Consider the following 25,068-nt stretch of genomic DNA (forward strand, 5'->3'; position numbering starts at 1 on the left):
GGTGCTACTCCAAACCAATGATCAAACCAGAATAATACCTGTTATCCATTTCCGACTGTGAAATGCACACTTTGTCTAAAAAATGTGGGGACTTTCACTACACTTTTTCATGCCTCTAAAGCAAATTTAAGGCTCTCTGGTTTCTCTTGACAAGACAGCTTTTTCTTGTAATGCAGATTAATAATTAACTCTCTCTTGGAAACTCCACTGTTACATGGACAACAGACCAATCATGATCCACCGGTGAACGAAGATGCTGTATTGAAGTTGACTGATAAAGGGCTCAAGCTCCTCCTACGACGCTCTGAAGGGAGACTCATCTCCAACATTTTTTTTTTTTTTTTTTTGAGTCTGATTCATCTCCAACATTTCCACAAGCACCGATACTTCCTCTGCTTCGTCATCTATGACTTTAACTTTGATGTCATGTGGCAAACCTTCAACCATCCAACTGACATAATTAGGGATGGGCATGATTCGGTTGAGATCGGTTTCATCCTTAAATCTAAGTCAGTTTAGTCCTAAATGATTTGACATTTTTAAAAATCAAATCAGTCCAATAGACAATTGAAATCAAACCAACCCAATATGATTTAAATGATCTGATTTGATTTGGTTTACTGATTTATATTATTATTATTATTTTTTTATGATTCATAAATATTTATTTTTTTAATATCAATAAAAAAATTTATCAAATAAAATAATTTAAATTAACATAAGATATTATCATTCAATAAAATAAAATTTTTAAACAAATATCATCGTTAAAGATTAAAAAAAAATCTTCAATATATTACAAAAAAAAATAAATAATTTAATAAATAATTCATTTAGGATTTAAAGCTAATCAATATAGGGGGTATTTAGTTGAAGAAAGTGAAGATTTGGAATCAGAATCGAAATGGGTGATTTTCATTTCAACCGTTTGGTTGGAAGGAGTTCCATTCTAATTTCGATTTCAAGATAGAATGGGAATGACTCAATCTATATAGAACTCAATTCTTATTCTCCTCTACGTATTCAAATTTTCATTCTAATTTCGATTCCGGTTATGAATCAAATATTTTGAAAAATTTAGTCATTTCGATTCTGATTTCAAACCATTCCGATTTTCATTCTCATTTTGATTCCAATTACGAATCAAATGTCCCTATAAAATTATATTGATAAACAGTATCATAAATTTAAAAATATTTTTTTATATATTAATACCCCCAACGTAAAAAAATTACTACAAAAATTTTAGATTTTAACAATTTTATATTGCCGACGCTCGCGAAACGCGTCGGACAATAGTGTTAAAATTTACGCTTAACCCCGTCCCCTCCCCGCGTTCCTTCAATCGAAATTCCACACCTCTTACCCTCCCGAGCCACTCCGCCTCATCCACAACTTTTATAGACTCCTCAGTCCTCCCGTCCTCTCCGCAAACGGACTCTCCGCCTCATCTCCATCTCAGTCGCAAGGTGCTCCCGCTCTCGCGCCTCCATCCTACGCCCTGGTCGTCGTCCCTTATCGCTGCCTCTCGTCGGTCCGCTTCACCGTCGCCGTCGACCTCGCCCTCGCCTAAGGTATTTCTCCTCGCCCTCGATCTCATCCTCCTCCTCTCCCATCACTACTTTTCGCCTACCCAATTGAATCCCTAACATCCTCGGATCGCCCTCATTCTCCTCCGCCCCCACTGCCCCAAACCTCGAACCTAGATGGTTCCGTCTTCGTTCTATACTACCACGAAAACGAAACCCTAGATTAGGGGTTACCACCATCCTCGATCTCTCACGAGCTTCCTTCAAAACTTTGTCTAGGGTTTAGGGTTTGAGATATTCGTCTTAATTCTCCCTTTCTATGGAGCTTCTGGGAGGATTTAATTCGTCTAGGGTTTAATTCGTCTTAACTTTTTTTGTGTATTAACTGGTCCGGCCAATGGCTTTCTTGAATCTTGAGATAGATATTATATTTCTGTTCTCTTTCCAAAGGTTGATTCTGGATTCAGCTTGTCAAATATGTCTTTTCCATCTTTATTTTAAAAATACAAAAATGGTTCTGTTTCTATTGGTATATTATAATTTATATTGTTTTGTTTATTCAGTCTCTGTAGGCGTGATGCTAGATGTAGATATGCAGCTACAAGAATATTCTTCTCCTTCTCTTCCTCTTGCCCTCCCTCTCTCTGTTTCTCCTCTCTCTCTGAACATGATATGAGCTTTAAATGGATTCCATTGTTCTTCAAGTTGCTTTTTGCATAGTGAATTTGTATAGGAGACCAGGCTAATGCTTTATCCTTTTTATATATGATATGTTCTTATATAATGTTTTCTTTGATACTGGTTATGCTTTTTTCATGCTTATTAAAAACTGATCTATGTCCAATGATGCAAGGGATTGCTGACCAGTATTTCAGAAATGGTCATCAATATTTTGCAATAAAAGCAAATCAATTATTCCTGTGCAAATTTAATTCTTTGTTTACAATTCTATCTGATTATTTGTTACATTGATAGTTAATATTCATCTTTGGACTGTAGTGCCTTAGAATTTCAGTAGGTATATAGTTTCTTGCTATTGAATATAGTTTTCACTGCATGAAATATTGACCTTCAGTATTCTCTTCGATAAATTGTAGGTGATTTGGGTAAAGGAGCCAGCAACGTCTTACGCTTTTTCCTCTCATTAGTTTAACTACTTTTTCTTAGGATCTAACAAATCTAGAAGTCACCTACTAGCATCTGTGAAAGAAAGCACAAATGTTTTATGTATGCTAATATGCTGGCCAAAAAGGACTGGGAAGTGCACAGGTATGGATGTCTCATCCACCACCACATTATTATTTGAATATGTACCACATTACACTTAGAAGTTGCACTGTCATTTTCCACTGGTTGTGACATCACAGAAGAATGGCTATGATGAATATGGGAAGTTTGGCATTGATGGAACATCAGATATGTGTACAATGAGTATTGATACATTTCTTCTGCATTTATATATTACATAGTTAATATGCACTACATACATACATACATACACACACATTTAAAGATACATCAGCAAACTAAGAACGAATTCAAGTATAATGCTATCACTGCATACATTGTGATATGCAACTTCCTATCTGTATGCAAATAGAATATCAAGAGGAAGGAATAAATATGAAGAGTTCTACAAATTTCATTAAGATAATGAAGAATACAAACTCAGAGGATCTGGTTACAATAAAAGGATTTTAACTACAATTTCTTTGGACAATAAAATATTCAAAGCATGGGGGAGATTTTTCTTTCCTTTTTGATGTAAATGGAGGCTAAGGAGTGAACCTCAGAGACACCAGAAGTTTATTAAAGCAAAAGGTTTATACAGCGAAAATGAGAGCAGATTACAGCATTAGATAGAAATGATAGAAAGAAACCAAGAATGTACAGAGCAGGTAGGAATTCAACCAGTAAGGATGTCAGAAATTAGTGCAATACAAACTTGCACTTGGTCTTGAGCTGAAGAAAATAGCTTTCAGAGTTGAATAGAGCAGCAGTCAGGTAACAGTGAACGTCTCTAAGAAGCAAGGAAAAGAATTCTAGGCAGCAATCTTGTAATAAAAGCAGTGGCTCATCGTATGAGATAGACTCTAATCTTGTAAGTATGCTATTAAATGCATGCCTTTACTGTAAATAGAAATGAAGTAAAGATCTAATATCATGATAGATTGGTTTGTCTAACTGTTTTGCTGGCGCAATTATTTTCTGAAGTGATTGGCGTGTGATATTTAATTTTATTTTTTAGTTTGTTGAAATTTATGTTTCAAATAGGTTGTTCGATTCAAGTTATTATGCCCATGTATAATTCTAATAGATGGAATGGTTTAGTAATAGCTAATAAAAATATCATCTAGAATGCAACAAGTTTTCTTATATTTTATCATGTTCTTCATCTTATGATATTGCTGGCTAAATCCTCGGCAAAATGATATGAAGATTTTTTTTTTTAAATTTTTCAGTTAAATTGCAGTTTCAATCAAATTTTATCTTATGATGGACAAAAGTTGGATAAATAAACCAAGATTCAAGAAAGATTATTTAGATGGAGTTCAAGATTTTATTAAATTTGCTGTTGAGAAGTCTAGTATGAATGGAAAGATTCTATATTCATGCCGAAAATGTGTAAATTGTTTTTCACTAGATCCACAAACTATTGAAGAACATTTGGTATGGAATGATTTTTTGAAGGGTTATATCGAGTGGGTATTTCATGGAGAGTCTATGTTATTATCTTCATCTACTCAACCCCTCTATGTAGAACATACATCTTCTTGGGGATCTGATAACTTACAACGAAATTCTGCAAGAAAAGATGATATGAGGGGTTTACTCAGAGATGCTCTTGGACTGGTGTTAGAAATTTAGAAGATTTTAGTGGAGAACAAGAAATAGTTGGGATGCTTGAGGGATTTACGTCTACTGATCCTATGAATGTTGAGGAGCCCGTATGTTCATCTAATGATGAGACAGCTGGGTATCACCATTTATTGAAAGATTGTGATCAAAAATTATATTTGGATTGTAAAAATTTTTTGAAGACTTCTTTTCTTGTGCATTTATTTCATTTAAAATATTTGAATGGATGGTCTGGCAAGAGTTTTATTATGCTGCTTCAATTATTAAATGATGCATTTTCGGAAGACACTACTTTGCCATCTTCCTCTTATGAAGCCAAAAAATTAATAAAAAATTTGAATCTTGGATATGAGAAGATTTACAGTTGTCTGAATGATTGTATATTATATCAAGGCGATAATGTTAATCAAGAATCATGTCATGTGTGTAGATCGTCACGATGGATAATGCATAAAGAAGATGAAGATAATATATTGAATGACGTGGATGCAATACAGAGTAAAAAAAAATCGATCAAAGTATTGCGTTACTTTCCTCTCATACCTAGATTGAAAAGAATCTATGCATCGTCAAAATAGCTTTTTCAATGAGATGTGAAGGACGTACAAAGGATGGAATGTTGAGACATCCAGCAAATGGTTTAGCATGGAAAGCATTTGATGATAGGCATCCTACTTTTGCCTCTGATGTTCGCAGTGTTAGATTGGATTTAGCTATTGATGGTTTCAATCCTTTTCGGACTTTAAGTTCTACATACAGCACCTGACCAGTTGTTTTGATTCCTTATAATTTGCCATTATGGATGTGCATGAAACATGCTTCATTAATTTTGTCAATGGTTATTCTAGGTGATAAGAGTCCAGGGAACGATATTGATGTTTTTCTGCAACCTTTAATAGAAGAATTGAAACAGTTATGGGAAGGTATTGATGCACTTGATGCTTCTACTGGTCAAACATTTAAATTACGAGCAGCTCTTATATGGACTATCAATGATTTTTCTACATATGCTAATTTATCTGGTTGGAGTACTAAGGGATGTGTTGCATGCCCGTCATGTGGGGATTCAACCCATTCATATTGGTTAAAACATGGGGAAAAGTTTTGCTATATGGGACATCGTCGGTGGTTGGAAGCAAATCATCCATTTTGGTTTCAGAAAGATTTGTTTGATGGAACTATAGAGTTGGGATTCGCCCCTATTCCACCTTCTAGATCTGATGTTATGAGACAAATGCATAGCATTAATCACAGTTATGGTAAGATATCCAAGTCTTCAAAAAAAAGAGGATGTTGGAAGCTCAATGCATGAAGAGTTACCAGAGGAAGTCAGTACTAGCAATCTAGATGAAGAGGTGTCTGAGGATGCTGATAATTTCTTTGAAGATGATGAAAATATAGATGGATATGAAAATAATATTATAACAATTGCAGTATCTACAACTAGTACAACTAAATAGTTATGGAAGAAAAGAATCATCTTCTTTGACTTACCTTATTGGGAGCATAATCTTCTTCGGCATAATCTTGATGTGATGCATATAGAGAAGAATGTTTGTGATAATTTAATTGGAACATTATTAAATCTTGATGGCAAGATCAAAGATAATATGAAGGCACGTCTTGATTTAAAAGAAATGGGCATCCGACAGGAACTTCATCCCAAAGTTACTGATAATGATAAAATTTATGTGCCTTCTGCATGTTACACAATGTCCATCTAAGAAAAAGATCTTTTTCTAACAGTTTTAAAAAATATCAAGGTTCCTGATGGATATGCATCAAACATTTTACGATGTGTCAATTTGAAAGAGCGGAAACTTTCAAATCTAAAAAGTCATGATGGTCATATATTGATGCAAGATATAATTCCACTGGCTTTAAGATCATTAATGCCGAAACAAGTTGTTGCAGTTATTTCTCAATTGTCAATATTTTTTAAATCATTATGTTTTAAAGTCCTTGATCCTCGAGAACTTAATCAATTGGAGTTTCATGTTGCACTTTTGTTATGCCAAATGGAAAAGATCTTTCCTCCAAGTTTTTTTACTATTATGGTCCATCTAATCATTCACTTAGCTGCAGAAGCTAAACTTGGTGGATCGGTGCACTATAGGTGGATGTATCCTATTGAGAGATAAGCTACTATAAACTTTATAATTATAATTTATCATTTTTTACCTCCATTAAAGGTTTTGTTGATAGTGATGTTTTACAATATTTTTGATTTCTAAAGGTATCTTGTGCGCTTGAAAGATTATGTACGCAATAGAGGTCATCCTGAGGGCTCAATTGCAGAAGGATATATTGCTGAAGAATGTTTAACATTTTGTTCAAGATATCTTGAAGGCGTAGAAACAACATTCAACCGACCTCAAAGGAATTATGAGATTGTAGAAAATATTGAAAATTACAAGTTCTTATCTGGTGGGAGAGTTTTGGGAAAGATTGAAAGTATTGTTCTTGACAAAAAATCATTGGCACAAGCACATCATTATGTTTTACTTCGTAGTGACATAATATCTGATTATCGCAGGTTATGATGGTTATAATATATTTAATTTATTGTCCTACCATGCATAATGTTCTTGATCAATGATTTAACTTTTATACAGCAAATTCTTATTTGCTCAACGACAAGTCAACAATAACATTCGACCAAATTCAAGGGTTGAGCAAAGATGGTTGGTTGAAATATTCCCTGAATGGCTTTTCAAACAGATTAGACATATATATATATATATATTAATATTATGATATATCATTTGTTAATTGTGTCCTTTTTTAGGTACCAATAATGATGGAGAGCAATTGTTCAGATGAGTTGATAGCTACTGCTCGAGGTCCTAATAATATTGTCAAGAGATATAATGGCTTCATCATCAATGATTTTAAATTCCATACCAAAGAACGTGAAAAATTTAAAAAAACTCAGAATAGTGGAGTAATGGTGGAAGTAGATGGAAAAATTTATTATGGTGCGCTTACAGATATTTACGAGTTGGATTACTATGGAAGGTTTAAGGTAGTATTATTTCGATGTGATTGGGTTGATGTAAACTCACCAAGAGGTTTAAAGCAAGACACAAATGGATACACACTTGTAAATTTTTCATGATTGATACACATTGGTGTCTTGTTAAAGGATGATCCATTCATATTTTCATCTCAAGCTCAACAAGTATTTTTTTGTACAAGACTCGAAAGATAAGGATTGGGCTGTTGTTATCAAAACGAAACCTAGGGACTTGTATGACATGGGGAAAGGAATAGTTCTGGAAGATGAGGAGACTTATAGTCAATGTATGCCTCTAAATATTGTGCCAATTGATGATCTAAATATTTCAACCAATTGAGTTAGGACATATGTTCAAGGATAGAATGATGTTTGACTCTGTTGATACAAAGAGTTTTAAGATATATATTTTTATTTAATAAATTGTATTTATTATTAGCAATTCCTCTGTTAGTGTATATATAATTTGTATTAATTCATATTATAATCAATATGTGCAGGTTAGACACGTTATGCCTCAGAGATGTTTCAGAGGTGTAGAGTTTCAGCATTTCCAGATCGGATCTTCTAGCCAGTTTGATGACCCTCAGCAGTCTCAGTAGCCTGATGCGTCTCAGCATTAGCCTCCTGCTGATGACCAAGATGATGAGCCTGTTATAGGTGACTTACAGATTCAGGGTAAATTAAATGAACAAATCCTATGCTTATTTCATTTTAATATTTTATTTCAAATTTTTTTCATATGATGCATATTTAATAATTTTGATTAACTTTTATTTTTGTAGATAGTCAGGGTCGAATGAAGGCGAGACGGGGACCGACACGAGCTAGGGACATATGGCAGCTCGATGAGGGTGAGAGAATCATCGTGACATGCAACAAATTAGGACAGCCCGTTAAGAGGTCGGGAAGCCTATTATTTAGTTTTTTAGGATCAGTTGCACAGAAATGTCAATTGTATCCAATCAACTGCACTAGATGGAATGATATGCTTTCTTCGTATAAAGTTGAGCTATTACGGGTTGTAAAGGTAAAAAGATAAATTGAAATTGTATGTTAACTAGTTAAAGATTATAGTAGTTGATTTAATCTAACATTTATATTTTTCTTGTACTTTATTGTAGACTAAGTTTGTGATCCCTCAAGAGAGCCATGATTAGATAATGAAGTCCCTGAATCGTAAATAGAAAGAGTATAAGGCCAAGTTAAAGAGGGATTATAAGAAGAAGGGTATGACAGAGGAGGTTGCTCGTACCTGTCCTCCCGATGTGTACCCTCATCAATGGATTGAGCTTGTACACTACTGATTTTCGGAGAGAGGACAGGTTATGTATAATCTACATTTACTCTTTATTTTATACATTATCAATATGAATTAAATATTTATACAAGATATGTCATATTGTTTATTTTATATGGCAGACATACTCTAATATTGGCAGAGCTGCACGATCATCTCAGTTGGTGCCTCACACATCAGGTTCTAAGAGTTAGGCGAGGCTCAGAGCCGAATTTGTATGTTACACTTTTTTAAATCACAAATTTTGGTTGATTTTTTTTAACCTTTATCGGTCTTTATATGGTTCGATTCTTTGTAGACTTCGATTTTTTGTTCATTCAATGTTTGTATCCATATTAACTTTGATTATCTTTGTAATTTTCTCTTACATTGCACTTATTTTTTTAATCTTTTGGAAGCCTAATGGTGCCAATCGATCTCAGAGATGTGGGTCTAAGAGCTTGTAGTCGGTTCAATTCATTATCTCCTGCTCTGTATTGTATAATGATATATCTTGTGTCATATATCATATATTGGATCATATATTATATAACGTATACCTTTTTTCTATAGATAGAAGAGCATGGGAGGGAGCCTGGTAAGGTTGAGTTCTATAGAATGACTCATATGCATCGAGATGGCAGATTTGTACGAGAGGAGTCTAGAGATCTGATTGTATGTATTGATTTATTTATTAAATAATTTATATTATAATTTTTTATTATTAATATATTGATCTGTTCTTTAATATATAGGATAGGGCAACCACACTTATTGTAGAGCATACCAACGAGTCATCATCATCTGCGGAGTGCAGTAGCGTTGAGAACCAGGTGTTTACTGAGCTTATGGGATCAGAGCGTTATGGCAGAGTAAGGGGTTATGGAGTTGGAGTTACCCTCACTTAGTTTCTGCAGTGAGCAGATATACTCAGGAGTGTAGACAGAACAACAGCACTGCAGAGATCTGTAGGCTAGAGACAAATACAAGAGATGAGTCAGAGACATGACCTGCAGATGGAGGAGCTGAGACGGAGCTATCTGACAGAGATAATGTCATTGAGGACTCAGATGGATCAGATTACATCTTTTTTACGTGGTTTTGCCTCGCATCAGGTAATTAGCTACATATAATTTTTAGATTTTATATTATTTTCATGTATATCTTTATTATATAGGCTTTATGAGTTGTATGTACTAATTTCTATATTTTCTACTTAATAAGCTTTTTTCTATTCCTTACAGGGTCCCAATACTTTCAGGAGTCGCCGAGATGATGATGCCATGCACAAGTGATAGATCTCTCTTTTTTTTTTAGAATGGGTTCTACTTGAATTCCCTCTTGTTCAGTTTGAGCTTTTAGTTTAGGGCTTATAATTTTGGTTTCATTGGTTATGGGTTCTTTCGGGTGTAGCTTCGGGGTAATCCAGGTCTGGGCATGATAGATATGGTGGTTTGTTATGATTGTCTAACAAATGTCCTTTTAAGAGCATATCTTTCTCTTATGAACTTCGAACTGAATGAAATGGGTTTTATCATTTGTTGTGATGCATAGGTTGGATTTTAGCATTTGTTGTTGGATTGTTATTTTGCTGTTGATCAAGTCTCAGTGGTTGCTGATATTCTATGATGTGATGTTGCAGGATCTTTTTTTTATAATTTTTTTTGATGTCTCTATGTGATGTGATGTTTCAAATCATTTTTAGCAACATTTCAGCTTGATGACGACTTGATCTAGCTTCTACTCGCAGAGGTCAATTATTTGCTGGTCATGGATAACCCAGCGTCTGGTTATATATAATGAGGAGCCAGTTACTGTCTGCTCATCTTCCCACTTATACAGGAGAATTACACCTCAAGTTTTTCTTTTCCTTTTCTTCCTTTTCTTTTTGTGTGTGTGTGTGTGTTTCTTTGCTGACATTGCTTGCTTTTGAACAAGCTCTAGAATGTCTAGAATCTCATGCATCTTTATGTCTTGATCAGATAATATTGTTGTTTATATTCTTCCTATTCTCATCTCTACCCTTTTTCTTGTTGATATCTTGGTTAAACAAATCTATTCAGTTTGCAATTGAAGTGATGAATGGCTTGTTTTAGGAGGTAACTGATTTGGATTATGTGCCTGAGAGTTAGAGATATCTGCATTTTCCTTTTACTGCTTGTTCAGACATTGTTTCAATTGTTAAATGTCTTTTTATGCTCAATTTTCAGTATTTGAGGGCAAAAGAAAAAAATAAATAGCAAAATATCTATTGGTAAAAGTGCACTTGGAATATAGATGTATCATGTCATTTTTTTAAACCATTATAATGTTGTCATTTGGTAGCATTACTCAGAAATGTTCTTATAAATTTGATAGAAGGCATACATGAAAAACATGAACAATATTGAAAGTGAAAGAAGGAAATAAATGTTTTTAAAAAAATAATGGTGAAGCAAAGCAGAAGTAGAATTACTGAAGATACATACTCCATAGCTGTTTCATCCCACCTTATTAGTCATGCTACCCTTGCAGTGCTGTTGTAGCTCATCTGCCGCTTTGAACTGTCTTAGTGCATTATATGTTCCCTTAAAGTCGTAGAGTCTTATTATTGTTGGTATCGCTGTTTCTTTCTTAGCGCAGTGATTGTGTTATTTATCTTGAACTCCAAACAAGAATATTTTGTATGGAACTATTATCTGTTTAACTTAATTACTAAAAAAATAGACAATTTTCTGGATTATTTAGATTTCAATGCTGCATGGAACAGCTGAGGAGCATTATTTTGTTCTTAGGTTTCCTCTCGTCTTTTCTATCTTGGTTCCGATTATATAGGATTTGGTAAAGTCTATATGGGTATTTATCTACCTGTTTAAAGTTGTCTAGTTCTTCTAGATTTTAGGATTACTAGCTTAGAATTGTCTGAATGTGCTAGACCCTGGAGTCTTAGGATTCCAGCTGTCTGCGAAGTGTTGCAACACGTGTTACTGGTAGGTGATACTTTTGATTTCTTATACTCCTAGGCATGTGTTTCTTAGAATCTTATTGTGAGCTACCTTTTTTGACCTTCATCGATAATAAGGACAAAATTCATGAACTACAGCAAAGAATTTGTTGGGGAATGCCGACCGACTCCGTTCGTGCCGACTTATAATCGGGCATACATGACCAATCGACCGACCAATTATCGGGTGCCGCTACCGATCGATCGACGGCTGTCTATCGATCGAGGATATGTCGGTCGGGCAGATTTTTTCCGCCCTCCTGATCGACTGCATCAGGGGGTCCGATGCCCGACTCCCGCGACGTGCCCGACTGACCGTCGGAGGGGCTTAGATCTTCACTCGACGTTCCTCAGCTGGCCGTCGATCTATGGTCGGTCGGCTTTTTCAATCGCCGTACAACTGCCAGAGGCTGTCAGTCCTGACAACGGCATGCGGCACTGCCGTCTAGGGGCATTATCCCATCTAAGGCATGGTCAACCCTAGCGATTTGACGGCCTCACGGCGATTTGACACCCTCACGGCGGCTCTGACAGTCCTCAGTGAGTTGACAATACTTCAATTGTCCGCGCCATTAATGACGGCGCCATACCATGCTCCACTATATATATCGGGGAGGGCAACAGTGCTAGAGGTCCCTTCGAAACCTTTGGGCTTACTCCCTCTCTCTCTAGCTCTCTCTCGCTGAGCTCCTTGTTTCTTTACTGTTGCCTAGTCTCCTCTCTGACTTGACCGTCGGAGGGTCCCCGCCGGAGCTGCCTCCGGTCAGTGTGGACTTTCTTTTGCAGGCGCACGTTCCCGGCGACCAGGCGGCGAGGAGATTGGCCGCAACAGATTGGCGTGCCAGGTAGGGGGGGCGAGGAAAGTTAGTGCTTTATTGACGGCACGAGGGACAATAACCCCCACAGAATTCAAGATGACAAAGACAAGAGCTCAGCGTTCAAGGGTCACCGAATCGGCGAGGCGCTCTTCCCGTCGGGAAGAGGCCTCTCCTCCACCCTCCGCGGCGGAATCTAGCTCTCCGCACCCTGCGGTGACCACGGAGGCGCAGATCGTGGCGATCGTGCGGCAAATGATCGTGCTGACGGACGCGGTTAAAAACCTTCAGCAACAACTGATCCGACCACCGCCATCACCGGTCGGGCAACTGACTGCACGTCCGATGCTCTCCAGGAGTAGCCGCCGATGCCCGCGTCAATCTCCGTCGCCTCCGCAGGAGCACCTGCCACAGCGCTCCTACAGAGAGGAGGTGGGGCGGCCGCGGCACGACGCACCCCGGTCCCGACGGCATTCTCCCTCCCAGCTAGAGCAAGTAAGGAAGGAGAAACGCCCACGAACGCCATCCGCCTCTCTCTCGGATTCTTCCGGAGACTCCACTCCTGGGGTCTCCCAGCACCGACGGACAGACGACTACGAACGCAGGTTCGAGAAAATCGACCATCGGCTCGCACAGCTGCAGGTGGACGGGCAGAAGTCTTCAAATGACGTTGACTTCCAGACCGCCCAACCTCTCTCCCGACTCATTCTAGACGAACCGATCCCCAGTCGGTTCAAGATGCCGCACGTGGAGCCCTACGATGGCTCCATCGACCCAATCGACAATTTGGAGAGCTACAGAGCTCTCATGACGATCCAAGGGGCAACCGACGCTCTCCTTTGCATCGGCTTCCCCGCTACGCTCCGCAAAGCTGTCAGGATTTGGTACTTCGATCTTCGATCGGGAAGTATCCACTCCTTCGGGCAGCTTGAGCACTCCTTTGTGGCCCACTTCAGCACCAACTGAAAGCCGCCGCGAATGTCGGACAGCCTTTTCTCTCTCAAACAAGGAGAAAACGAGATGCTCCGACACTTCGTGGCGTGGTTCAACGCGGCCACGCTCGAGGTTCGGGACCTCAATGAGGACATGGCCGTTTCGGCCATGAAGCGCGGGCTGAGGGCATCCCGGTTCACCTATTCCCTGGATAAAACCCTCCCCCAAACGTATGCTGAGCTGCTGGAGCGCGCGTACAAGTACATGCGCGCGGATGAGGGAGCTTCCGACCGACGTCTGGCCGAGCCCAAAGGCCCGAAGGAGAAGCGGAGGAAGGGTCGGGACCCTGCTGTGCCTGGCGGGCCCCCGACCGACAGTCGGGTCTCACCACCAAGACGGGACCGGAGGTCGCCCCGATGGCGGAGTCCAAGGCCGACGCGCCCCAGGTACGATTCCTACACTCCCCTCTCTGCTCCTCGTACGCAGATTTTGATGGAAATCGAAGGGGAAGAATACCTGCGACGGCCTCCGCCTCTGAAGGCAAAGGGCCTCGACCGACGGAAGTATTGCCGATTCCACCGGGGCCACGGCCACACTACCGAGCAATGCATCCAGCTTAAGGATGAGATCGAAGCCTTCATCCGTCGAGGATATCTCGGTAAATTTCGGAGGAACCCGCCGACTCAGCCCGTTGCCGACCGACGACCCCAGCCGACTGAAGAAGCGACGACTAATCAGCCCACGACTGGGATCATCAACATAATCTCCAAACGACTCGGCCCGGGGATGTCTGCTGAGGGGAGCCAACGAAGAAGCCACGCCCGGACGATGCAATTACTTTTACAGAAGAAGATGTTCGGGGCATCCAAACTCCCCACGACGACACTGTTGTTGTCTCGGCAACAATAACAAACTATGATGTAAAAAGAATTTTTGTAGGTAATGGAAGTTCGACGAACGTTTTATTTTATTCGACCTTCTCCTGGATGCGACTATCGACTGACCGACTCAAGAGGGTCTCCACACCCCTGATAGGCTTCGCTGGAGACGCTGTCACAACTGAAGGGGAAGTCACTCTGCCCGTAACGGTCGGTACCGAACCACGACAAAGTACAGTCCATCTGGCTTTTGCGGTCGTCCGAGTGTCTTCGGCCTACAACACCATACTTGGAAGACCCGGACTAAATGCCCTTAAAGCGATCGTCTCAACGTACCACCTCTTGGTTCGATTTTCAACCAGAAACGGAGTCGGAGAGATGCGCGGAGACCAACAGCTCGCTCGCCAATGCTTCCAGATCTCCGCCCAAAGCGATGAGCTGAAGGGCTCCCTGACGATCGACAAGCTAGACCAGCGGGAGGAGGGAGAACGGGGTTCACCGGCCGAACAGCTCGTTCCCATCTCGATAGCGGAGAACCCCGACCGACAGGTATGGGTCGGGTCTCAGCTACCCGACCCAGAACGACGACGGTTGGCGGAGCTGCTGAAGGCCAATGCCGACATATTTGCTTGGTCGGCAGCAGATATGTCGGGCATTCCCCCGGAGACAATAACGCACCGACTCAACATCGACCCGACGATGAGGCCGGTGAGGCAGAAGAAAAGGTCTTTTGCTCCTGAAAGACAGGAGGCCATCGACGAAGAGGTGGACAAGCTACTCGAGGCGGGCTTCATCAGGGAAGCTACATATCCCGATTGGCTCGCCAATGTTGTTATGGTGAAGAAAGCCAACGGGAAGTGGAGGATTTGCATCGACTACACCGACTTGAATAGGGCCTGTCCAAAGGACAACTTTCCACTTCCAAAGATCGACCAGCTGGTGGATGCGACGTTCGATTATCGACTGCTCAGCTTCATGGACGCCTTCATCGGGTATAATCAGATCCGAATGACGTCCGAAGACGAGGAGCACACTGCCTTCGTGACCCCAAAGGGCCTCTACTGCTACAGGGTGATGCCCTTCGGGTTGAAGAATGCGGGAGCTACCTACCAACGACTTGTCAATAAGGTCTTCAAAGACCAGATCGGGCGTAATATGGAAGTATATGTGGACGACATGCTGGTGAAAAGTGCGTAGACTGCGGATCATGTTCGAGACCTTGAAGAAGCTTTTCGCACTCTGCGACAACATCGAATGAAGCTGAACCCGACTAAGTGCGCCTTCGGAGTGACCTCGGGGAAGTTCCTCGGATTCCTCATCTCACAACGGGGAATCGAGGCCAACCCCGAGAAGATCAAGGCCATCGTCGACATGCGGCATCCGAACACCAAGAAGGAAGTCCAGCAGCTGAATGGAAAAATCATCGCCCTCAGCCGGTTCATCTCTCGGTCGGCTGAAAGATGCCTTCCGTTCTTCAAAACTCTGAGGCAGGCGAAGAGCTTCTCTTGGTCAGACGAGTGCCGGCGGGCCTTCGAGGACTTGAAGGAGTACCTGGCTTCTCCGCCGTTGCTTGTGAAGCCAGAGGTCGGGGAGACACTGTATCTCTATTTGGCCGCTTCTCCCGAGGCGGTCAGTTCGGTGCTCATCCGAGAGAACGAGAGCCGAATTCAGCAACCCATATATTACACCAGCAAAGTGCTCCGCGGTGCTGAAGCTCGATACTCGGAGATAGAAAAAATGATTTTCGCCCTGACCGTCTCCGCACAACGACTCCGCCCTTAGTTCTAGGCGCACGCCATTATGGTTCTCACCAACCAGCCCCTGAGGGCGATATTGTGCCGACCTGACACATTGGGGTGACTGGCGAAGTGGGCAATGAAGCTCAGTGAGTTCGACATATAGTACCGACCGCGACCTGCCTTGAAGGCCCAGGTCCTGGCCGACTTCATCGTGGAATGCCCGAAGACCGACCAAAGGTCGGAAGGCGAGAACCCCGGAGGCGCTGCGGTCCCTGAGCCTGACCCGGTGTCCACCTGGGTACTGCACATCGACGGAGCTTCAAACACTCAGGGGAGCGGGGTCGGGTTCCTGCTCACCAATTCGGAGGGGGTAGTCACTGAGTACGCCCTCCGATTCGACTTCAAAGCCTCCAATAATCAAACTGAGTATGAAGCACTCCTCGCCGGCTTGAGAATGGCGAAGGAGCTTGGGATCGACAGCCTCCAGGTATTCTCCGATTCTCAGCTAATCGTGGGGCAGGTCAAAGGCGAATTCGAGGTGCGAGACCCATCTATGACAAAGTATCTCAAGAAAGTGAAGGATCTCGTGGCGTGCCTCGGATATTTCAAAATCTCCCATATCTCCAGGTCGGAGAACGCTCGGCCGACGCACTCTCCAGGCTGGCAACTTCAGCTTTCGACTCTTTGGGCCGGACGTTCGTGGAGAATCTCGAGCAGCCGAGCATCGACAAGATCGAGGAGGTGCTACAATTGACGGCCGAACCAAGCTGGATGGATCCGATTGTTCGGTACCTGATCGACGGGATCAGTCCTGAAGATCCCGCGGAGGCCAGGCGACTCTGATGGTCGGCCTCCCAATACGTGATCATGGATGGCCGACTCTACAAAAGGTCGTTCTCCCTTTCCTTGCTCAAGTGCTTGGGACCGACCGATGCGGATTACGCACTCAGAGAAGTGCACGAAGGGATCTGCGGGAGTCACTTGGGGGGCAAATCCTTGGCCTATAAGGTCCTACGGTAGGGTTACTACTGGCCCACCATGAAAAAGGATGCGGCTGAGTTGGTCCGGAAGTGCGAACCATGCCAGAAGTATGCCAACGTACAACACCGACCCACGAGCCAAATCACTCCTATTGTCGCCCCGTGGCCCTTCGTTCAGTGGGGGGTCGACATCCTTGGTCCTTTTCCTCCAGCTTCGGGCCAAAGAAAATTTATAGTCATTGCCATCGACTACTTCACCAAGTGGGTGGAGGCCGAGCCCCAGGAGAAGATTACCAAGCGGAAGATGGAGGATTTCGTTCAGAAGTCCATCATCTTCAGGTTCGGACTACCGCATACCATTATCACCGACAATGGACGACAGTTCGACAATCAGGACTTCAGAGACTTCTGCGCGAGATTTCACATCACGCACCGACTAACTTCAGTCGGGCACTCACAGTCCAATGGCGAGGTCGAGGTGACCAATCGGACTATACTACACGGGCTCAAAACCCGACTGAATGAAGCCAAAGGCCTCTGGGTCGAGGAGCTAAGCTCCGTCCTGTGGGTTTACCGAACGACCCCCCGCGTTCCGACTGGGGAGTCACCTTTCAGTTTGGCCTATAGGACGGAGGCAATGATATCGCTCGAGGTCGGGCTGCCATCAACCAGGGTCGAGCAGTATCAAGAGCCGAACAACTCTGAGTGTCGGAGGGCTGACCTAGACCTCCTCCCCGAACTTCGGGACGAGGCTCAACTTCTCATGGCTTCATACCGACAGAAAGTGGCCCGATATTACAACGCCAAGGTCAGACCAAAGCTCTTCAGGCCTGGGGACCTAGTCCTAAGAAAGGCAGAAGTCTCGAAGCCCCTAGACCAAAGGAAGCTAGCTCCGAATTGGGAAGGGCCCTACATGGTAGCGGACACCTATGGGCCAAGGGCTTACCGACTGAAAACTCTGGAAGGGAAACCCATTCCCCGGACCTGGAACGCTGACAACTTGAAGTTGTATCACCAGTGAACTTTGTACTTGTTCATTCGGAGTACAAACCCAGTTTGAAATTTCAGAGTCTTAACTCTTCGACTGATGATTGGCGCTCGCCAAGAAGGACGAGTCCCGACGTCCCGACTCAGACTTAATGTCCACATGGGACCAACGACCCGATCGCCGACGATGTATCGGACGCTCATGAGGGTCGAACCATCTGTGACAACGGGAGTTAGCACTCCTACGGTCGAACTTTCGGGCCAAATGATCGGCTAACTTGCCGACTGAGCCCTGACCAAAGAAAGGCAAAACGCCTGCGCGACCGACGTCGCGACTTACCGACCGAGCTACGGCCGGTCGAAGGATATTCGGCTTGCCACCGTCTATCACACGACGCGACCACTGTCGCATTCATGACTCACCGACCGAGCTACGGCCGGCCGAAAGATATTCGGCTTACCACCGTCTATCACGCGGCGCGGCGTAAGTACCCGACATAAGGGTTTCGGGATCCGACTTGTCGTCGCCTCCTCGACTAAACACGTCGGACGACATCCGACTGAATGCGTCGAAATAGATCCGACTGCCAAGTCTTATCCGGCGATCGGTCGACTTTCGACTCGACAAAGGCGCCCGACTCACAATCGGGCGAAGGACGCCCGACTTAAGCCCTCGACCGTCGGAAGACCGATCTGAAGTCGGGACTTGCTCTGCCTTCAGGGCGGTGTGCATTATTAAACGTCCTAACTAATCTATCGGGCTAGTGACTTATGTATTCGAACGTGTTCCACCATACGCGAAAAAAGAAAGACATGCGGAGGAAAAAGGTTCAAGTCCAAAAACTTTGGCTTTGATTTCATTGAAGGTCAAGACAAGTTTACAAACGGGGCCAAAGCCCGACTACAAGTATTACAAGCCGGAGCAAAAGAAAAAACAAAAAACTGACTAATCCTCAGAGTCGGTCTCTTCCACTGGGTGACGGTCGGGGATGGTCGGCGAACCCGCTCTGGCTTCAGCAGTCGGGGCCACTTGATCTTCGGGTGCTTGCTTTGTGTCTTCTTCGGTTTCCGCCCTGGTGGTGAGGCCTTCCGATGCTGGGTCGACTGTCTCCTCCGCAGCTGGGGCCTCCGACTCTGGCAGAACAATGCTGCTGAGATCAAGCTCTGGATACAGATGCTGAACGGCTTCCCGAGCATCCTCGAACCCGACCCGGTACAAAAGGAAGCCGCTCTCCAGAAGCTCTTTCCGGTACTCTTTCGAGTCACGGAAGTCTTCAATGGCCCGATCCATGGCCTCCTTCGCCGACTCAGCTTCCGCCCTCGCGACGTCTGCATCGGCCTGGGCAATGGACAGACCTTCTTCGGCCTTAGCGAGATTTTCGAGGCTTACTCGGAGTTGCTCGCGTTCGGCCTGCATCTCCTTGGCGAAGCTATCTCGCTCGTGCCGAAGCCGACGGACGGTCCGGGACTTCTTCTTCGCGTCGTCCCGGCTCGACTACAGCTCCGACTCCGATGCCGCCAAGGTGCCCGTGAGTCGGGAGACCTCCTCCGTGAGTCGGGAGACCTCCCCTTCAAGTCGGCCCTCCCGATCGACCGACTGTTGCAGCTGGTCGACCAGAATGACCTTATTGGCTTCAACGGCCGCAACCTTGTCTCTCCAGGCCACGCGCATATCATCAAACTTTCGATATCCGGCCTCCAGCTCGGATATGTTGTAGACTAGCTGCACAAAACAAAACCGACCGTCAGGAGACCGAGCTTACGAAAACTACGTTGAAAATGAAGGAGGAACTTACTCGGATCATCATCGGGTAGAACGAAGACAGCATATCGGAGACACGCTGGTTCTTCATCGCCTCGATGTCGGCGGGAAGGAGGAGCGCCTGGCACAGCCTCCTGGCCAAGTCATGGTTGGCCAGGCCCGATGCACCTTCGGGGAATGGAAAGTCGGTCGATCCTCCACCGCCGACCGACCATCCTTCGTCGCCCGACGCCATAGGGGCCTTCCCTCGGTCGGACGCCCAGGCCCTGACGTCGGAGTTGGACGGCAAACTTGAGCCCGACCGAGTCTCAACCGATGGTGCGGCAGCAGCGGGCGCAGGTCGCTTGGGCTCGTGCGCCTCCTCCCGATCCTCCTCTGCCGGCCGAGCAGCCGGTGCGCCATCGACCGACTCATCGGCCGCCCTTCTTTCGGGCGAAGCGGCGCCCTCGCCCGACGGTCCCTCGGATGGGACTTCGACAAGCACTGTCGGCACCGACAGTGCGATGACGGGCTCCGCCCCCGACCCAGTCGGTTCGCTCGGCGGAGCTACGTGGGGCCTCTTGGGAGGCCGCGACGGCCCGACCCCTTGCGCCGGCCTTTTCCGGACGGCATACTGATGTATGTCGGTTGCCGTCGGTCTTGATCTCGGCGGCATATCTGCAAACGACGACAGGTGGTAAGCACCCTGAAGAAAAGACGAAAAGAAAAAAGGGAAGGAAAATGAAAAACCGACCTAGGCGAGGGATCGGGCTGAGACCGGCGTTGTACAGGACCTGCTTGGTGACGAGCTCCCTCTGCTTCGGCACCGAGATGTCCTTCAGCCGGTGGAAGTCCTCCCGATCTTCGGCTTCCACCCGACTGTTCTCGTTCGGTTCGGTTTGGGGATTCCCCTAACGGGCAGGGAACCCCCAAGGAGTGGAAGAAGACGCGAAAAAGAACTGGTTCTTCCATCCATAGATAGACGATGGAAGACCAGTGATGAAGGAAAGCCCCTTTCGAGGATTGAAGTACCACCACCCTCGGGCTTTAGGGTGGGGTCGGAGGACAAAGAAGGCTCGGAAGAGGGAGATCCGAGGATTAGTCGGCAAAAGCCGACACAAAAGGGCAAAACTGACTATTAGCCGAACTGAGTTCGGCGTGAGTTGCGCCGGGCACAGCCCGTAATAGTCAAGCACGTTTCGGACGAACTCCGGAACCGGAAAGCGAAGGCCGGCCCGGAGGTCCTCCACGTAGAAGGCCACCTGGCCCTCAGGCGGGCTGTTGACCCGACCATTGGCACAAGGGGCGAACAGCCGAAACTGCCTCGGGATGCAATATTGCTCCCGGAGCCGATCGACGTTCGGCCCCGAAAGTGAAGAAACCTCCACCTCCGGGGTCGACCGAGGATCGTCAGTCGGCTCTCCCGACCGACCGCCTCGTGGAGATATTTTGGCCATGGACTGAAACAAATGACAGAAAATGAAGGAGGAGACGGTGAAGACGATGATGGCCCTCCGAAGAGGAAGAGGGAACTCCTAAGAAGAAAGGAAGCGGAGAAGAGTACCTGGGATGAGGGATTACGCGGGCAGAGTCTCGACAGCAAAGTGTGGGGAGGGTAAAAACTTGGGTATGAGCGACCCTGTATATATATAGTACCCTCCGACGGTCGAGATGAAGGCACAACCAACAAGAAATTCCCAGATCGCTCCATGTGGCATCATCCGGGCCGTCCGTCGGCCCGACGGTTCGACGCATCCATCCTCAGATCGAGCCACGTCACCTTAATCTGCTCCAACGGACCCGTCCCAATGGCCACATGCCATGTGGCACAGAGGCCGTGACGTTTCGTATCCCCGAAGGGGTGGCGGGAACGACGGTTTTCCTTCCCGATGGGACAAGACACCTGACGCCGACAGGACGTCCGACACCGACATGACACCTGGCGCCGACAGGACGTCTGACACCGACTGGACATCTGACGCCAGCGAATCGCCCGGCATTCATTAGACGCCTGACATCATATCGACCCACGGTACGGTCGGAACTTGACACACAGAGGATCCACTCCTTTTCGCCCGACGCTACTGCCCAAACGAAGACATCGGCCAGCGCGCCGTCCGACTCAGGAGTGGAGGGGGGCAACTGTTGGGGAATGCCGACCGACCCCGTTCGTGCCGACTTATAATTGGGCATACATGACCGACCGACCGACCGATCGTCGGGTGCCGTTACCGATCGATTGATGGCTGTCTACCGATTGAGGATATGTCGGTCGGGCAGACCTTTTCCGCCCTCCTGACCGACTGCACCAGGGGGTTCGATGCCCGACTCCCGCGACGTGCCCGACTGACCGTCGGAGGGGCCTAGATCTTCACCCGACGCCCCTCAGCTGGCCGCCGACCTATGGTCGGTCGGCTTCTCCAATCGCCGTACAATTGCCAGAGGCTGTCAGTCCTGACAACGGCATGCGGCACTGCTGCCTAGGGGCATTATCCCATCTAAGGCATGGTCAACCCCAGCGATTTGATGGCCCCATGGCGATTTGACACCCTTACGGCGGCTCTGACAGTCCTCAGTGAGTTGACAATGCTTCAATTGTCCGCGCCATTAATGACGGCGCCATACCATGCTCCACTATATATATCGGGGAAGGCAACAGTGCTAGAGGTCCCTTCAAAACCTTTGGGCTTACTCCCTCTCTCTTTAGCTCTCTCTCGCTGAGCTCCTTGTTTCTTTACTGTTGCCTAGTCTCCTCTCTGACTTGACCGTCGGAAGGTCCCCGCCGGAGCTGCCTCCGGTCAGTGTGGACTTTCTTTTGTAGGCGCACATTTCCGGCGACCAGGCGGCGAGGGGATTGGCCACAACAGAATTGACAGGTAATTTGAGAGGATTCTTTTTTTAATTTAATATTACAAATATATACCATGGAAGGAACCTTACATATATAACTGAATCTTTATATTGACAATTAAGAATTGTTCTCTCTCTCTCTCTCTCTCTCACACACACACACATACACGCACGCACAACACACGCACGCACAAAACAAAGCTTTCAAAAATGTTCTCATCTGCAGTCCAAAGAGCTTTCTGGTACAATGTAAAGAATTTCTGGAGATCAACATAACTAGATCTTCCTTTTAATATTTCTAATTATTGTAAGTAGTTAAACAGCTTTGTGAGGTCATGATGGATTCATATTATATTAGGGGATGGTTTACATATGAAGTGGTTGGGCTGCATACTTGTTTACATTTTTCTTAAGTCTTTTATACTTCAATTTTTTACTTTTTGTTTTTGAGTTAAGTTTCATATCATGCGCCATGGTTTTGAAATTAGTCCTGGTTTCTGACATGAAAATTTACATCTTAGACTCGGTTTTGAATATTCTTGGGGCTAAATAATGGGTTCTAGAATTGGCAAGCAACGTTATTTATATGTGGTGGTAATTTTTCTCTGGCTTATTAATGCTGTGGTTGATATGCCGTGGAAGAAGTAACAAAAATTGGTGTTACAGCGATGTCGAACCTGGAAAAACTCAAGAAGATGAAGCAGGAGATTCAATGGCTTCCATAGAATCACCTCTGTCACTAAAGGCAGAGAAAACCACTAATGAAGAGATACTGCAAGGTGAACAGGATGGGAAGATCTTGAACTTAAAAGATGTGCCAGTTGAGTGTCAGAATCAACAGGATGCTAAGAGGGTCATTGATGATCTCAGAAATAAAATTGAACAACTAAAAGCTGCAAATTCCAAACTGCAAAATGACATTGATGAGCGTTCTATAACACTCAGAAATACAAATCAGGAGGTGGACAGTTGCAATGAGGCACTGAAATCTAAAGGGGCAGATAAATATACAAGTCCTGCATATGCCTTGCAAACTTTATCAGCACATTCTACTTTATCAGCTCAGAATGTGCTACATGACACAGAAGAAACTGAAAGCCTAATTAGTCAACCAGCGAGCCCACTCCCTGAGCAGCAGGATCAAAGCCAGTTGGAAGCACAGAAGTCAGAACTTGAGAGAGAATTTAAAGAATTGCTAGAACAAAGTCACCAAAGTCAGAAAGAAATAGATAACTTACGGGATTGTCACAGTGAGTTAATTGAAATGATTGAAACTGTAAAAACTGCACACAAGGAGAAGCAAGAAGGGATCAAGAGGGACATAGGTGACTGCAAGGAAGAATGTGGAGTAATTGAAAGATGTATCAGGACATGGTCGCATAGGATGCAAATCTTGGAAGAAGAGTGCAGGCAAATGAAAGAAACTGCAGAACCCATGATATATTCTATGAATGATGCGGTTCTCCAACTGCAAAATGAAGTTATGGAACGGTTCGGGAATATCCAGATGCGGTTATCTGACTTCAGAAACAAGCTTCAGATAGAAAAGGCAGAGTTGGCACTGCATCATGAGAATCAAGGACTGGAAATTGAGAACAATAAGATCGGGGAGGAACTTCAGACTATGCGTCTGCTTATCAATGAAAGCAAAGAATTAAGAGCTGAGCTATATGATGAGGAAAGACTCAATAGAATGCAGGCCATTTTGTGCTCCAGGAATGATGATTCTTTAGTCCAGGAAGGGGGAGTTGGTGATTTAGTGGCTTCTGGTGACATCTGTCAGTCAGAAGAGGCAGAGAAAACCACAGACAAATCTTATTGTGAGCTAATGATCCTAGTTATCATCTCTCTATGAATATGACCAAATGCTGAGAAAGATTGTCCACGTCATTATGGGGTTGCATGGTGTAATGAAGCTATCGGATTTTTTTTTCTTCTGCAAATTGGCTTTTAATGATGCTTACAAGCGTCGTCCAACCTAACGACATTTATAAGCATCGTTGGAGACCGAATAACCTGCGATGCTCATAAGCATTATCGGAGACCAATAACCTGACGATGCTTATAAGCGTCAGAGACCAAAAAACCTAACGATGCTTATAAGCATCGTCGGAGACCATTACTTTACTGAAGTGCCATTGGAGATCATTTTCCGTTGTTAGCTTGACGACGCTCATAGTGTCGTTAACTCACATTTCCACTGTCGCATAGACAATGCGTCCACGATGTTTTGGCAAGCGTCGTGGTAGAATTTAGCAATGCTTATTAACGTCAACAAAGATCAAAAATAGCATCGGTATTTTCTCATTTTTCTGTAGTGACACTCTAATCAAAATGATGTCGTTTTATTAAAGCCGGTCTAGTTCGGTTGAGAATGATTTTATTTACTGACAAATATAAACTAATTTTCAAACTTATTTTTTATATATCAAAAATCAACCAAACCAAACCGAATAAAATTTTAAACTGGATCAAACCT

The 25,068-nt window shown here is 44.4% G+C and overlaps 3 pseudogenes; all 3 read left to right on the plus strand.

Annotated features, from left to right (window-relative positions):
• The first annotated feature begins 1,321 nt into the window (after positions 1–1,321).
• Positions 1,322–10,234, plus strand: LOC105035525 (uncharacterized; annotated as a pseudogene).
• LOC140851793 (uncharacterized) lies at positions 4,394–5,700 on the plus strand (annotated as a pseudogene).
• On the plus strand, positions 5,924–6,996 carry LOC140851794 (uncharacterized; annotated as a pseudogene).
• Positions 10,235–25,068: the final 14,834 nt, after the last annotated feature.

The sequence above is a fragment of the Elaeis guineensis genome, chromosome 9 (assembly GCF_000442705.2).
Source record: "Elaeis guineensis isolate ETL-2024a chromosome 9, EG11, whole genome shotgun sequence".
NCBI classification, from domain to species: domain Eukaryota; kingdom Viridiplantae; phylum Streptophyta; class Magnoliopsida; order Arecales; family Arecaceae; genus Elaeis; species Elaeis guineensis.